The following is an 18,067-nucleotide window of genomic DNA, read 5'->3' on the forward strand; positions in this document are numbered from 1 at the left end:
TAGCCCAGGAACGGCAAGGACTCCTGCTCAAACTGGCACTTTTCCAGCTTGGCGAAAAGGGAGTTCGCCCGTAGACCGTCGAAGACCCTGCAGACGTCTCTTTGGTGAGTGGCCAAATCTGGCGAAAAGATGAGAATGTCATCCAGATAGACCATCACCGAAGTAGAGAGCATGTCGCGGAAGACGTTGTTGACGAAATCCTGGAAGACAGCAGGCGCATTACAAAGGCCGAAGGGCATGACCAGATATTCATAGTGGCCATCCCTGGTATTAAAGGCTGTCTTCCACTGTCTCCTTCGCGAATGCGGATCAGGTTGTATGCCCCCCGTAGATCTAGTTTTGTAAAGATCCGGGCCCCTCGCAACCTGTCAAACAGTTCAGAGATCAGCGGAAGGGGGTATTTATTTTTTACAGTTATGGCTTTGAGACCTCTGTAGTCAATGCAGGGACGTAACTCTCCGCTCTTTTTCTGAACGAAGAAGAACCCTGCACCAGCCGGCGTCACCGACTTTCTAATAAAACCCCTAGCCAGGTTCTCCCGGATATACTGTGACATAGCTTCTGTCTCGGGGAGTGATAGAGGATATACACAGCCTCTAGGAGGTTCTGTGCCTGGCATGAGGTCTATCGGGCAATCGTATGGACGGTGCGGCGGGAGCGTCTCCGCAGATTTTTTGCAGAAGACGTCCGCGTACTGGTGGTAGGGTTTAGGTAGCGCGGAGAGATCTGCAGGCACTTCAGTGGAGGCCACCTGAAGACTGACCCTCAGACACCTCCCCTCACAGTCCTTGCTCCAGGTAAGTATCTTCCCTGTCGCCCACTCAATATGAGAAGAGTGGCAACGGAGCCAGGGAACCCCGAGAAGCACCTGATCGATGCCATCTGCAAGACGAGCAGGGACAGAGTTTCATGATGAGAGGGTGAGATAGAGAGTCCAAGTGGAGCTGTCTGATGAATCACCTGAGAGGGTAACGGTGCTCCGTTAACCACCCTGATGGTCAGAGGCTGTGGTAATAGTACCAGGAGAATGGCGTGTTTCTGGGCGAAGGTAGAAGACATAAAGTTCCCCTCGGCCCCGGAATCCACGGTAACCTCTGCCTCCAAGGTGGAGGACCCACTGTCTAAGATGCCCCGGAATACCGGTTTGGGTGAGAAGGGTTTCATATTGGACTGCCCACCACCTACGACCACTGGACGTGGATGTTTTTTCGCCCGCAGTGGACATGTGCTAGCCGGGTGACCAAACTGTCGGCACTGATAGCAACGTACAGAGCTTCGCATCGGCCGTGGCTTTGAGCCGGTGTGAGACACCTCAATAGGTTCGGAGGGTGAAAGCTCCTGTGCGGGTTATGTTAGCGGCTCGGAGAATGTGGGAGCCAAGTGAACCCTGCGTCTGGATTGTGCCCATTCCAGCCCGCGCTCCGTAAACCGGAGGTCTATGCGGGTGGAAACAGCAACCAATTCCTCCAGACTTGCGGGAACCTCTCTGGTAGCTAGAGCGTCTTTAACGTGCTCAGCTAACCCTCTCCAAAACACCGGGACTAAAGCTTTGTCCGGCCACTCTAATTCGGACGCCAATGTCCGGAACCGGACTGCATAATGGCTGACCGAGAGTGCCCCTGTGTTAGGGATAGTAATAGGAGAGAGGTATCGTGCGTGATCCATGGTCCCAAAAAGACCTGCTTCAGGACCGCGAGGAACTGAGCAGCACCCTGAACCACTGGATCATCACGTTCCCACAACGGTGTAGCCCACTGTAATGCCCGGCCAGACAAGAGTGACACAATAAAGCCCACCTTTGTCCGCTCTGTGGGAAACCGTGCAGCCAGTAACTCGAGCTGAATTGAGCACTGGCTCACGAATCCCCTACAGGTGGCGCTGTCACCCGAAAACTTGTCGGGATGCGGGAGGCGAGTAATAGTCAGCATGGGCAAAAGTGCGGGCACACGTGAGACAGCCTCAGCGACTGTCTGAGTGGCAGCTAGCGCAGTATTCGCAGCTGAGTTGGCGCTCTCAATAGCCGTCAACCTGCTCTTCAGCTGCCGAATATAGCGCTGCAACTGCTGCACGTCTGCCATTACCAGCCAGACCCTGGCGCTAGTGTAATGTTAGGGACGGCGGAACGCACCAAATATAAATAATAGGAGGTGCATTCGCCTCCCGGGGTCCACCGTGCGGTAGGTGTAAAGACCGCTGCTGGATAATGGCAGATTTGCCAGAGGGCTGGGTACAGCGCTCGGGTTAGTGTCACCCGAGGTGCTAGGAGCGGCTCTGTTTAAGGCACAGAGACACCCTAGAGTAATTTAGAAATAAACGCTGGGCCTGTTCACATCACAGGGCCAGCCAGCGTGTGGCGTCGCAGCCGCGAACGCCAAGTGGTGCTGCTGACTGCAGCACGATGTAAACAGAAGTCACTTAATGACAGTGCCGGAGGAGCCGGACACTGTCGGACGCTAGTGCTAGGTGCGGAGAGCACAGTGGCGTATAGCCTGCCACTACCTGGGACTGACTAGAACCAACACTCTGTCACCATTCGCATTATCAGAGGGAAGGGATTTCTTAATAAGTCAGTCACCAGAACATGCATCCATCACCATTCACACTCAGCATAATATGCTACACTAGCGCATGGCCGAGCCGCCATGCGGCTTTTTATAGCCATGCGCTTCCGGGACCATCCAGTACCCTAGAAGGAACCAATCAGATCTAACGCAGGACCTGAGCATGTGACCTCTGCTCTCCAGTTAGAGGTCAAGTTGCGGGCATGCCCAGTAGCATGGCACGAGGACTTAGCCTCTGGAGCAGTTCCCTGCTGAGCAGGTTACGTTACCATTGCTGCACCAGAGGTGGCAGCAACATCCAGGCTCACAGAACAAGTCTGAGCAGCACGCCTGGCTCGCCGTGCTTGCTGAGCAGGGCCCTGAGTGGTTGGAGCGGAACGGGAGACCGCTGAATATACGGCGCTGGATTCCTGCTGTGCAGAGCCAGAAGTCTGACGCACAACAACAGAACTTTCTTGAAGTTCTTGTGTCCAAGACAGGACTCCATTAGCCGTTGAAATGTCCCTGAGGCTGTGCTGAGCCTGAACGGCATGTAGTTAAACTCACAGAGACCCATTGGTGAAGTAAATGCTGTTTTCTCTTTGTCTGCCTCTGCCACAGGAACCTGCCAATACCCAATAGTGAGATCTAAGGTAAAAAAATAGTTAGCTGTTTTCAGTGCAGCTAATGACTCTTCAATTCTGGGTAATGGGTAGGCATCCTTATGTGTAATGCTGTTAATTTTCCTGTAATCAACACACATTCTCATAGTACCATCTTTCTTTTTCACAAAGACTATTGGAGCTGCCCAGGGGCTACAACTATCTCTGATCACCCCAGCTTCCTTCATTTCCCGCAACATACTTTTGGCATATTGATATTGTGTTGGGGTATAGGCCAGTACCTCTCTTTAATAGGTGAATGATCTCCAGTGGGGATATGGTGTTGGACCCCTTTTGCCTTCCCAAAGTCTAAAGGATGTTTGCTGAATACCCGTTCATACTCTTGAGCCACTCGGTAAACCCCATTCTTTTGGTATGAAGGGGTGGAGTCAGTGCAGTTGCTGACACCACTCCTCCAGCTGTTTTGCAGAACCATTGTCCTCTGCTGGGTCAAATGAAACCAAGGGTTCTGCTGTCTGTATTGCATTGTTATTGACAGTAAACAGCTTAGCAACTGTGGCATACCGAGGTATTGTGGCCTCCTCCTCCCCACAATTCAAGATGCGTATAAGTCTTCTCCCACTGCGAATATCAACTACCCCTCTGGCTGTCAAGACAGTGGGCCTAATATCAGAGTACACTGGTTCTACCAGGGCTTGGTAATTTCTTCCCCTGAGGCCTATGGTTGCCCAACACCAAATTAACATTTCACTCCTAGGGGATATTGCAATGGGGAATGAATCATTCACTCTGATGCTGCCAACTTCTCCGCCAGATAGCTCTACCTGCTGCCTTTGCATCAGGGCCTTGATCACCTTTTGCAGGACCCGTTGCTCACTGGAACCAACAGTTTCAACTACCTGTTGTAGCAAAACAATAACCTTGGCAAGACAATTTTCCATCACATTAGTACCTAAGGTTACTATTGGGTTACATTCTCATCGATCAATATATACAACTATCAGACCTTGTTTTTTTAATTCTACTCGCCCCACCTTAATGGTCATCTCTTTACATCCCACTTGTGGCAAAGACTGATCATTGCTGGCAACTACTGTCAGCTTATCACTTGGGCCACAAGTAAGTTCAGAGTCAGCCCAATACCGTTTGTAAAGAATACATGGCATAGTTGTCACCTGGGAGCCGGTGTCCAGCAAAGCGTTCATGGGGGGACCGGTCGTCCTCTGACGTACTTGGCTCGCCAATTCTTTGGGCCTTGTTGTCCTACTCATTGGGGTTGGCCCTGTGCCCCAGGGGTTGCCCGTTTTAAATAACAGAATCTGGCGATGTGGCCTGCTTTGCTGCAGCGGCGGCAGATGGGACGTCCGTTCTGGTCATAGCAATCGTTGACTCTCCCTCTGAGCGGTGGGATCCTCTTCTTCCGTAGCCACGGGACATCCTCTGGACTGCAAGCCAGCTGAACCTTCTCTTTTGAGGACACTTGCATGGACTGCATGGTTTTGGCAAGTGCAGCCGTATTTTTGGTCAGCTCTTGGACCTGAAGGCGTAGTTCTGCAGATGGATCATTATCCAGAGTCTGTGCGTCAGCCTCCACTGGGCTCTGAGGGATAGATGCTGCCTCTTGGTGGTAGGTAATTGCTGGGCGCCTAGGGGGCGCTGGACAGCTGACATTTGGTTCATGCAGCACCCGGATAGCCCTGTCTTTAAGGTCTGCAAAGTCTAGATCAGGGTTCTGTAGGGCCAAGATACGCAGCTGTGTCCTGTGGGTGCTGGATAGGAGTCCCTCAATAAATTGTTCCTTTAACAGTCTGTCTCCATCCCTCACGCTGTCTGGGTTAATCTGCTTGATGGCCCGCAGCGCCTCCTGAAGGTTAAGAGCATAGTCCCGTACACTGTCCTGCACACTTTGTTTGCACCCAAAGAACCTCATCTTTATTTCTGCTGCGGTGCGGGTGTCAAAGGTGCTCCTCAGCTTAGCCAGAACTTTCTTAACAGTCTCTTTATCAGTGTCCTGCCAGGATTTTACTTCTCTTTGAGCTGCACCAGTTAACTGTCCAATAAGGATGTTTACTTTTTGGCTTTCAGACAGAGGATACACTTCAAATAAACTGCAGTCTCTCCTTGAAATCGCTCAGGGTATGTGACTCCCCTGAATATTGCGGTAGCCAGGCCGTTCCCGGTATATATGGCATTGATATCGGCAGCGGCGGTTGCTTGCTCTTGCTGCACTCTGGGAGCTGCGCCAGCCGCTGAATTCTGCTGTGCTATGGAAGCTGCGGCTGCACCCATCCCTGTATCTTGTGGCAACATGGGGGCGGCGACGGCGTCCGCCGCTGCATCTTCTCCTGATTCAGACATTCTCTTCCCCCTAGTTAACCTTAGCCAGGCTCTGATTTTCCACCGGCTCACCAGGCTGTAGCTCCGCAGGCTGGATTAACAGTGCACGCCGTGATTCCATTATGAAGTACTTGCGGTTCCGAACTTCACACAAGTTCCTCTTTCTGTCTGTTACTTAGAACTCCACTCACATGACAGGTAGCTGTAGCCTCCTTCATGAACTGCCCTTAATGGCGTCTCTGGCTCACACGTTGCTACTGTGTCAAGTCTCATTTGGGAACAGAGCATCTACAGCCTCTTGTTCCTCCGGTTTCTGCTGTGGGACCTTTAGTATCCACACAGCCTTGGACTCCGGTGTCCGGTTGCTGCGCTTCAGCTTAGGGATGGGCTCTGCTATAGCCCCAGTCCCCAGCTCGTCTCCCACATCCTCCTTCTTCCCTCTCCTCACTTCAACTAACTAACTTCCTATTCCTGACCACAGAGAGCAGCCCTTCTGCAGTTATGTTCAGAGCTCCCTCTGCTGGCCTAGAGTAGGAACTGTGTTGTGTGCTGGAACTACCTAATAAAGAGCTCATTTCCCTTCTCCCAGACATGACATAACTCTCCCTAGGAGGGAGGTAAGGCCACTGTGGCGACCGTACTCCTGGGGGCACCACACTGCTCCATAGATTATGCCCCCATATGCTGCCCCATAGATTATGCCCCCATATGCTGCCCCATAAAATGCCCCCATATGCTGCTCCATAGATTATGCCCCCTTATGCTGCTCCATAGATTATGCCCCCATAAAATGCTCCATAGTTTATGCCCCCATATGCTGCTCCATAGATTATGCCCCCATATGCTGCTGCAAATAAAAAAAAATGACATACTCACCTCTCTTCGCTGGGGGCCAGGTGCCGGTGTCCTGAGCAGGCGGGGACACTGGCACGCTATGGGGAACAGGTGCCGGTGTCACCGATGGCTCAGGACCCCGACACTGGCGATATTCACCTGTCCCTGGTCCATCGCTGCGCTCTGCTGTCTTCCGGGTCCCTCTGTCAGGGACTGTTCAGGCAGATGGCGCTGCGCGTACTAACTACGTCACCATGCCCTCTGACCTGAATGGCACAGACAGAGGACGTGGAGGACAGAGCAGCGCGCAGCAATGGAGCGGGGACAGGTGAATTTAGCATATACTTACCCTCTCCTGGTGCGGTCTCTGCAGCCCCACTTCTCCTGGTCTCAGGCTCCTTCCTTCAGCGGTCACATAGTACCGCTCATTAAAGTCATTAATATGCGCATATTCATGACTTTAATGAGCGGTACCACGTGACCGCTGAAGGAAGTAGCCTCAGATCCTGGGAGAAGTGGGGGGCTGCAGAGACTGTGCCAGAAGGGGGTAAGTATGATCTGACACACCCGCTCCCCTTCCCCCGCCAACCTCCTGGTATATGACTCGTGTATAAGCTGAGAGGGGGACTTTCAGCCCTAAAAAATGGGCTGAAAATCTCGGCTTATACGCGAGTATATACGGTAGGTTTCTTACAGGAAACCGGTCACCAGGTTTTCCCCATATATAGTATACACGAGCACCTATATGCCCTTATACTAGTCTAGAGTGGTATACATATGTCCCTAAGCCAATGTGCATAATGTAAATAACTTCTTATACTTGCCTACGGGGCGGTCTGGTATTATGTTTGTCACTATTCTTCTTCCAGCACAGTCCTCATTCCCGTGGATGATGCGTCCTACATCATCCACACAACCTCCCCCATCACGCTTCTGTGCAGGAACATGTCTCTGCCCTGCCGATCACAAAGCAAAGTACTCCAAAGCGCAAAGAGAAGTGAGGCTGCACTGGAGCGTGATGGAAGACACTGCATGGATGGACTTAGGATGCATTGTCGACTCAAAGAAAGGAGGACAGTGATAGAAGAGGAGTTTTTTCCTGAGGAATGAGTTCTGTGAGACCCTGAAATGCATAGAATAAAGACCACTGTATTAATAATCTGAGTTTTACTGATTCGCAGCACAGATTGTCTGACCACATTTTTCCTATCCTGAATCTTCTATGTTGGACTCTCGTGGATCTGTGGTTCTGCAGCAGCGAATCCTCCATTGCCTGTTACAAAACTCCATTTGGTGAGTGTATTACTTGCAATTGTTATCTGCACACCGGATAATGCACTATTGTGCTATTTCTCTTTTAACAGATGCAGACAGTCTCGCCCCGAGCATAGGCCTCGCTGCCCAAGCATCAAATCCCCAAGACACTCAGACACCACAATTGTGCATTAAATCCCCCCCTGCGCCGAGAACCCAACCAGACCAGGGGGATTTAATGCACGCTTGTGGGGTCTGGTTGTACCTGGGGGGGTAATGCATGTTTGTGGGGTCTGGTTGGGCCCAAATGGGGATAATGCACGCTTGTGGGGTCTGGTTGGGCTTCTTGGGGGGCGATTAATGCACGCTCGTGGGGTCTGGTAGGGCCCCCAGGGGGAGGGTTAATGCACGCTTGCGAGGTCTGGTTGGGCCCTGCAGTAGACCCCCAAGGAGCCCACCAGACCACAAAATCATGCAATAACTCCCTCCCCATGAGCCCAACCAGACACACAAGCATGCATTAACCCCCCCAGTGCTTGTGGAGTCTGGTGGGCTTCTGGGGGGTTTAATGCACGCTTGAGGGGTCAGGATGGCTCCTGGGGTGGGTTAATGCAGGGTCCATCCAGACCCTGCAAACGTGCATTAACCCCCCTGGGGCCCAACTAGACCCCAAAAGCATGCATTAATCCCCCCAGGGGCCCAACAAGACCCCGCAAATGTGCACTAACCCGCTTGGGAGCCCAACAAACCAGACCCCGCAAGAGTGCACCAACCCCCCCAGAAGTCCAGTCAAACCCCAAAAATGTGCATGAATCCCCCCCACAGTGAGGAGCCCACTCAGACCCCACAAGCGTGCATTAACCCCCCAGGAGCACAACCAGACCCCACAAGCGTGCATTAACCCCCCCAGGAGCACAACCATACCCCAAAAACGTGCAATAATCCCCCCAGGAGCCCAACCAAACCCCAAAAATGTGTACTAATCCACCCAGTGAGGAGCCCACCCAGACCCCGCACGAGTGCATTAACCCCCCCGGGACCCAACCAGATCCCACAGACACTGACATGCGTTAACCCCCCCAGGACCCAACCACATCCCACAGATGTGCATTAACCCCCCAGGGTCCTGACCAGATCCCGCAAGAGTGCATTAACCCCCCAGGAGCCCAACCAAACCCCAAAAACATGCACTAATCCCCCGACAGTGAGGAGCCCACCCAGACCCCACAGGCATGCATTAATGCCGCCGGAAGCCCAAACAAGAACCCACAAGTGTGCATTAGTCTCCCTTCCGGGAGCCCAACCAGACCCCACAAGCATGTATTAACCCCCTCGGGACCCAACAAGACCCCACAAGCGTGCATTAACCCCCTAGGACCCAACCAGACCCCGCAAGCGTGCATTGACTCCCGCACTGAGGCCCAACCAGACCTCACAAGCATGCATTAGTACCCCCCCAGAAGTACAATCAGACCCCACAAGCGTGCATTAACCCCCCGGAACCCAACCAGACCTCATATGCATGCATTAACCCCCCAGGACCCAACCAGACCTCACAAGTGTGCATTCACCCCCCTACACTGGACCAGACTCCACAAGCATGCATTAGTACCCCGCCAGAAGTACAACCAGACCCCACAAGCGTGCATTAACCCCTCGGGAGCACAACCAGACCCCTCAAGCATGCATTAACCCCCCCAGGGACCCAACCAGACCCCACAAGAGTGCATTAACCCCCCCAGGAGCCCAGTCAACCCCAAAAAGTGCACTAATCCCCTCCAGGAGCCCAACCAAACCCCAAAAACGTGCACTAAACCTCCCCAGACAGGAGCCCACCCAGACCTCACACGAGTGCATTAACCCCCCTCCAGGACCCAACCAGATGCCACAGACATGCATTAACCCCTCCGGGACTCAACCAGATCCCACAGACATGCATTAACCCCCTCCAGGACCCAAACAGATCAACAGATGTGCATTAATCCCCTCCAGGACCCAACCAGATCCCACAGACATGCATTAACCCCCCCAGGGACCCAACCAGACCCCGCAGGAGTGCATTATCCCCCCCAGGAGCCCAACCAAACCCCAAAAACGTGCACTAATCCCCCCACAGTGGGGAGCCCGCCCAGACCCCACAAGCGTGCATTAATCCCGCCGGAAGCCCAAACAGAACCCACAAGTGTGCATTAATCTCCCCTCCGGGAGCCCAACCAGACCCCACAAGCATGTATTAACCCCCTCGGGACCCAACCAGACCCCACAAGCGTGCATTAACCCCCTAGGACCCAACCAGACCCCACAAGCGTGCATTGACCCCAGCACTGAGGCCCAACTAGACTCCACAAGCATGCATTAGTACCCCTCAGAAGTACAATCAGACCCCACAAGCGTGCATTAACGCCCGTGAGCACAACTAGACCTCACAAGCATGTATTAACCCCCTCGGGACCCAACCAGACCCCACAAGCGTGCATTAACCCCCTAGGACCCAACCAGACCCCACAAGCGTGCATTGACCCCAGCACTGAGGCCCAACTAGACTCCACAAGCATGCATTAGTACCCCTCAGAAGTACAATCAGACCCCACAAGCGTGCATTAACGCCCGTGAGCACAACTAGACCTCACAAGCATGCATTAACCCCAACAGGCACCCAACCAGACCCCACAAGCATGCATTAACCCCCCGCAACCCAAACAGACCTCACATGCGTGCATTAACCCCCCAGGACCCAACCAGACCTCACAAGTGTGTGCATTCACCCCCCCCACACTGAGGACCAGACTCCACAAGCATGCATTATTACCCCACCAGAAGTACAACCAGACCCCACAAGCATGCATTAACCCCCAGGGAGCACAACCAGACCCCACAAGCATGCATTAACCCCCCAGGGACCCAACCAGACCCCACAAGAGTGCATTAACCCCCCCAGGAGCCCAGTCAAACCCCAAAAAGTGCACTAATCCCCTCCAGGAGCCCAACCAAACCCCAAAAACGTGCACTAAACCTCCCCAGACAGGAGCCCACCCTGACCTCGCATGAGTGCATTAACCCCCCCAGGACCCAACCAGATCCCACAGACATGCATTAACCCCTCCGGGATCCAACCAGATCCCACAGACATGCATTAACCCCCCCAGGACCCAACCAGATCAACAGATGTGCATTAATCCCCTCCAGGACCCAACCAGATCCCACAGACATGCATTAACCCCCCCAGGGACCCAACCAGACCCCGCATGAGTGCATTATCCCCCCCAGGAGCCAAACCAAACCCCAAAGACGTGCACTAATGCCCCCACAGTGGGGAGCCCACCCAGACCCCACAAGCGTGCATTAATCCCGCCTGAAGCCCAAACAGAACCCACAAGTGTGCATTAGTCTCCCCTCCGGGAGCCCAACCTGACCCCACAAGCATGCATTAACCCCCAGGACCCAACCAGACCCCGCAAGCATGCATTAACCCCCCCAATGAGTCCCAACCAGACTCCACAAGCAGGCATTAGTACTCCCCCAGAAGTACCACCAGACCCCACAAGTGTGCATTAATCACCCCCTCCGACCCAACCAGACCCTTCAAGCGTGCATTAATCCCCCGGGAGCCCAACCTGACCCCACAAGCATGCATTAACCCCCAGTACCCAACCAGACCCCGCAAGCATGCATTAACGCCCCCAATGAGTCCCAACCAGACTCCACAAGCAGGCATTAGTACTCCCCCAGAAGTACCACCAGACCCCACAAGTGTGCATTAATCACCCCCTCTGACCCAACCAGACCCTTCAAGCGTGCATTAATCCCCCGGGAGCCCAACCAGACCCCACAAGAGCGCATTAACCACCCCTGGGACTCTACCAGACCCCACAAGCGTATATTAACCCCCCCGCGACTCTACCAGACCCCACAAGCGTGCATTAATCCCCCCGGTACCCAGCCAGACACCGCAATCGTGCATTACCCCCTGAGACCCAACCAGACACCGCAGACGTGCATTAACCCCCCCAGGTCCCAAACAGACCCCACGAGTGTGCATTAAGCACCCGATCTAAACAGACCCCTCAAGCCAGCATTAACCCCCCTGGGAGCCCAAGCAGACCCCACAAGTGTGCATTAACCCTCAACCCCCCTGACCCAAACAGACCCCGCAAGTGTGCATTAACCTCCCCTAGGAGCCCAAGCAGACCCCATAAGCGTACATTAAACCCTCCCGAGGCTCAACTAGACTCCACAAGCATGCATTAGTACCCCCATAACTACAACCAGACCCTACAAGCGTGAATTAACCACCCCTGGAACCCAACCAGAACCCACAAGTGTGCATTAACTCCCCCCCGGTACCCAGCCAGACCCCGCAAGCATGTATTAACCCCCCTAGGATCCCAAGCAGACCCCACAAGCGTACATTAACACCCCCCCAAGGCCCAACCCGACTCCACAAGCATGCATTAGTATCCCCCCCAGAAGTACAACCAGACTCCATAAGCGTGTATTAACCACCCATGGGACCCAACCAGACCCACAAGTGTACATTACCCCCCAGTTACCCAGCCAGACCCCGCAAGCGTGCATTAACCCCCTGGGAGCCCAAACAGACCACACAAGTGTGCATTAACCCCTCCAACCCCAAACAGACCCCGTAAGCATGCATTAATCCCCCGACCCCAAACAGACCCTGTAAGTGTGCATTAACCCCCCCGGGACCCAACCAGAACCCACAAGCATGCATAAATCCCCTCTCCCCTCCGGGAGCCCAACTGTTGTGAACTCATTTTCTGGTTTACCTCTGGCTTCTGGTAAGGGTGGTGGAGATGGCTGTGTTGACAGACGGAGACTCCAGTATTTGGTCATGCATTAACCCCCCCAGGGACCCAACCAGACCCCACAAGAGTGCATTAACCCCCCCAGGAGCCCAGTCAACCCCAAAAAGTGCACTAATCCCCTCCAGGAGCCCAACCAAACCCCAAAAACGTGCACTAAACCTCCCCAGACAGGAGCCCACCCAGACCTCACACGAGTGCATTAACCCCCCTCCAGGACCCAACCAGATGCCACAGACATGCATTAACCCCTCCGGGACTCAACCAGATCCCACAGACATGCATTAACCCCCTCCAGGACCCAAACAGATCAACAGATGTGCATTAATCCCCTCCAGGACCCAACCAGATCCCACAGACATGCATTAACCCCCCCAGGGACCCAACCAGACCCCGCAGGAGTGCATTATCCCCCCCAGGAGCCCAACCAAACCCCAAAAACGTGCACTAATCCCCCCACAGTGGGGAGCCCGCCCAGACCCCACAAGCGTGCATTAATCCCGCCGGAAGCCCAAACAGAACCCACAAGTGTGCATTAATCTCCCCTCCGGGAGCCCAACCAGACCCCACAAGCATGTATTAACCCCCTCGGGACCCAACCAGACCCCACAAGCGTGCATTAACCCCCTAGGACCCAACCAGACCCCACAAGCGTGCATTGACCCCAGCACTGAGGCCCAACTAGACTCCACAAGCATGCATTAGTACCCCTCAGAAGTACAATCAGACCCCACAAGCGTGCATTAACGCCCGTGAGCACAACTAGACCTCACAAGCATGTATTAACCCCCTCGGGACCCAACCAGACCCCACAAGCGTGCATTAACCCCCTAGGACCCAACCAGACCCCACAAGCGTGCATTGACCCCAGCACTGAGGCCCAACTAGACTCCACAAGCATGCATTAGTACCCCTCAGAAGTACAATCAGACCCCACAAGCGTGCATTAACGCCCGTGAGCACAACTAGACCTCACAAGCATGCATTAACCCCAACAGGCACCCAACCAGACCCCACAAGCATGCATTAACCCCCCCGCAACCCAAACAGACCTCACATGCGTGCATTAACCCCCCAGGACCCAACCAGACCTCACAAGTGTGTGCATTCACCCCCCCCACACTGAGGACCAGACTCCACAAGCATGCATTATTACCCCACCAGAAGTACAACCAGACCCCACAAGCGTGCATTAACCCCCAGGGAGCACAACCAGACCCCACAAGCATGCATTAACCCCCCAGGGAACCAACCAGACCCCACAAGAGTGCATTAACCCCCCCAGGAGCCCAGTCAAACCCCAAAAAGTGCACTAATCCCCTCCAGGAGCCCAACCAAACCCCAAAAACGTGCACTAAACCTCCCCAGACAGGAGCCCACCCTGACCTCGCATGAGTGCATTAACCCCCCCAGGACCCAACCAGATCCCACAGACATGCATTAACCCCTCCGGGATCCAACCAGATCCCACAGACATGCATTAACCCCCCCAGGACCCAACCAGATCAACAGATGTGCATTAATCCCCTCCAGGACCCAACCAGATCCCACAGACATGCATTAACCCCCCCAGGGACCCAACCAGACCCCGCATGAGTGCATTATCCCCCCCAGGAGCCAAACCAAACCCCAAAGACGTGCACTAATGCCCCCACAGTGGGGAGCCCACCCAGACCCCACAAGCGTGCATTAATCCCGCCTGAAGCCCAAACAGAACCCACAAGTGTGCATTAGTCTCCCCTCCGGGAGCCCAACCTGACCCCACAAGCATGCATTAACCCCCAGGACCCAACCAGACCCCGCAAGCATGCATTAACCCCCCCAATGAGTCCCAACCAGACTCCACAAGCAGGCATTAGTACTCCCCCAGAAGTACCACCAGACCCCACAAGTGTGCATTAATCACCCCCTCCGACCCAACCAGACCCTTCAAGCGTGCATTAATCCCCCGGGAGCCCAACCTGACCCCACAAGCATGCATTAACCCCCAGTACCCAACCAGACCCCGCAAGCATGCATTAACCCCCCCAATGAGTCCCAACCAGACTCCACAAGCAGGCATTAGTACTCCCCCAGAAGTACCACCAGACCCCACAAGTGTGCATTAATCACCCCCTCTGACCCAACCAGACCCTTCAAGCGTGCATTAATCCCCCGGGAGCCCAACCAGACCCCACAAGAGCGCATTAACCACCCCTGGGACTCTACCAGACCCCACAAGCGTATATTAACCCCCCCGTGACTCTACCAGACCCCACAAGCGTGCATTAATCCCCCCGGTACCCAGCCAGACACCGCAATCGTGCATTACCCCCTGAGACCCAACCAGACACCGCAGACGTGCATTAACCCCCCCAGGTCCCAAACAGACCCCACGAGTGTGCATTAAGCACCCGATCTAAACAGACCCCTCAAGCCAGCATTAACCCCCCTGGGAGCCCAAGCAGACCCCACAAGTGTGCATTAACCCTCAACCCCCCTGACCCAAACAGACCCCGCAAGTGTGCATTAACCTCCCCTAGGAGCCCAAGCAGACCCCATAAGCGTACATTAAACCCTCCCGAGGCTCAACTAGACTCCACAAGCATGCATTAGTACCCCCATAACTACAACCAGACCCTACAAGCGTGAATTAACCACCCCTGGAACCCAACCAGAACCCACAAGTGTGCATTAACTCCCCCCCGGTACCCAGCCAGACCCCGCAAGCATGCATTAACCCCCCTAGGATCCCAAGCAGACCCCACAAGCGTACATTAACACCCCCCCAAGGCCCAACCCGACTCCACAAGCATGCATTAGTATCCCCCCCAGAAGTACAACCAGACTCCATAAGCGTGTATTAACCACCCATGGGACCCAACCAGACCCACAAGTGTACATTACCCCCCAGTTACCCAGCCAGACCCCGCAAGCGTGCATTAACCCCCTGGGAGCCCAAACAGACCACACAAGTGTGCATTAACCCCTCCAACCCCAAACAGACCCCGTAAGCATGCATTAATCCCCCGACCCCAAACAGACCCTGTAAGTGTGCATTAACCCCCCCGGGACCCAACCAGAACCCACAAGCATGCATAAATCCCCTCTCCCCTCCGGGAGCCCAACTGTTGTGAACTCATTTTCTGGTTTACCTCTGGCTTCTGGTAAGGGTGGTGGAGATGGCTGTGTTGACAGACGGAGACTCCAGTATTTGGTCAAGTGGAAGGGTTATGGCCAGGAGGACAATTCTTGGTCTCTGCCTCTGACATTCATGCCGATAGATTGATTCGTGCTTTTCACCGAGCCCATCCTGATCGGCCTGGTGACATGGATGTGGGTTCGGTGACCCCTCCTCAAGGGGGGGTACTGTTGTGAACTCATTTTCTGGTTTACCTCTAGCTTCTGGTGAGGGTGGTGGAGATGGCTGTGTTGACAGAGGAGTCGTGAGTTCTCCATCTGGGCTCCCTCTGGTGGTGACAGCAGGTAATGAAGCTGATCTAAACTGCAGAGACCTGCCACCTGAGGAGGAGGACTGTGAGTGGACATCAGGAGTCTCTGACTGGATTTAAGACAGCTGACTCCCTAATTTTGTGCTGGTGATTTTCTCCTGCCCTGAGGTTCTGGTTTCCAGTTCTGTTCCTGCCTTCTCAAGCTAAGTGTGCTCTGCTATTTTTTACATGAGATTTGGTCTTGTTTAATCAGTTTTTGTGGTCAGCCAGCCCCTGCCGGCGCTGTGCTGAATTTTCATTCTTATGTCTCTGTTTATGCCAGTTTGCTTTTTGTCCCTGATCAGATTGGTCTCTTTTTGCTCTGTCTTCAGAATATACCAGAGTGCTGATATAGGGAAATGAAGTCTATCGACTTCAGGGTTTTTGTTATCAGAAAGTGTTGGACATTTTTTGGCAGGGTTTTGTGCGTGACAGCATCTTTCCTTTCCTGTCCTTTCTAGTTAGTGTGGGCCCCATCGTTTGCTCAGCCTATTTTTCTATCTGTGTGTGTGTTTTCATCTTGTCTCACCGTCAATACATGTTTGGGGGCTGTCTATTGCTTTGGGGTCTGCTCTGTGGCAGTTTAGATTTCCCCTTTTCTTGCTTTAGGCTTATTTAGCTCTCCGGCTGTGACAAGGCACCTAGGATCATCGTGGGTGCGCTCCACGGCTACTGCTAGTTGTGTGGATAGGATCAGGGGTCTGCGGTCCACTTAGTTACCAACCTCTCTGGTTTTCTGGGGCTTAGCTTGTTTTTGTTTTTCCTCCTCGGTGACTCATTCATAACACCCAACAGCTCCCAGATGACCCAAACATTAAGCCCCCAAATCCCACTAGATAGCCCCATCAGCCAAAAATCTAGGAAGACATCAACCTGTTAATTAATAAACACTCCTGTTTGTCATTGACGACGCTGACCTCGCTCTCTGCTGCTCACAGACGCCGGCACCAGATGGCAGAGACAAATGTGTAATGGAGGCTTCTCTTCCTGCCTTTGCTGTCAGAACACACCCCCTCCTGGTGTGACACACCCCCGAAAATGACGTCACACCTGTAAGGAGCCCATATAGTCTAGCATTTACCGAGTAGAATCTGCCACCCCCTCTCTTCAGGGAGGCACCGCCACCTGAGGCAGAGTGCTCAACTTGCCTCATGGTAACCGCGCCCCTGAGGGGGCTCATTTAACAGATATTGAGCTTGATATCTCTTTATTAGGGCTCCAAAATGGAATTGACCAGGCGTTGTTGATGGGTGGGGGTCAGAGTCCTGTCTAGGAACACAGGATCCTCCATGACGGTAAAGGAAAGAAAGGTCACATGGTTACAGTTAGTTGGCTGACTTACCTGTGAATATGCAACAGGGCATTTGGCGGCGAGCGTGGTTTAATACATTTAAGTGCCTTTCCAAATGGTTGAATTAAAAGTTTTCATAAAAGCTGTGACCGACCTTCACCCATCACTTTGTGTTTGAGTGTTATTAATTTTAGTATTGGTGGGTTGGCAAGTGTGCCAGTGGGATTGTCAGTGGGTCGCCGCAGTCTGGTAGGCACTGACTGTCAGAGTATTGGATGTATACTTGCTATATTATTGGATGTATACCTGCCAGAGCATTGAAAGTACACCTGCCAAAGTATTGCACATTTACCTGCCAAACATTGGCTGTATACCTGCCAGAGTATTGGATGTGTACCTGCCAGAGTATTAGACGTATACCTGCTAGATTATTGGATGTATACCTGCCAGAGTATTGGATGTATACCTGCCAGGATATTGAAAGTACACCGGCCGGAGTATTGGCCATTTACCTGCTAGAGTATTGGATGTATACCTGAAGGAGTATAGGAGGTATACATGCCAGAGAATTGGAAGCATACCTGCTAGAGTATACAACATATACCTGCTGTAGTATTGGATGTATACCTGCCAGAGTATTGGACGTATGCCTGCCAGAGTATTGAATGTATACCTGCCAGAATATTGGATGTATACCTGCAGGAGAATTGAACGTATACCTTCCAGAGTATTGGATGTATACCTGCCAGAGTACTGGATGTATACAAGTCAGAGAATTGGATGTATACCTGCTGGAGTATTGGACTTATACCTGCCAGAGTATTGGACGTATACCTGCGGGAGCATAGGATGCATAACTGCCAGAGTATTAGATGTATTCCTACCGGAGTATTAG

Source organism: Dendrobates tinctorius, unplaced genomic scaffold (assembly GCF_039654945.1).
Source record: "Dendrobates tinctorius isolate UK_male_01 unplaced genomic scaffold, ASM3965494v1 ptg000120l, whole genome shotgun sequence".
NCBI lineage: Eukaryota > Metazoa > Chordata > Amphibia > Anura > Dendrobatidae > Dendrobates > Dendrobates tinctorius.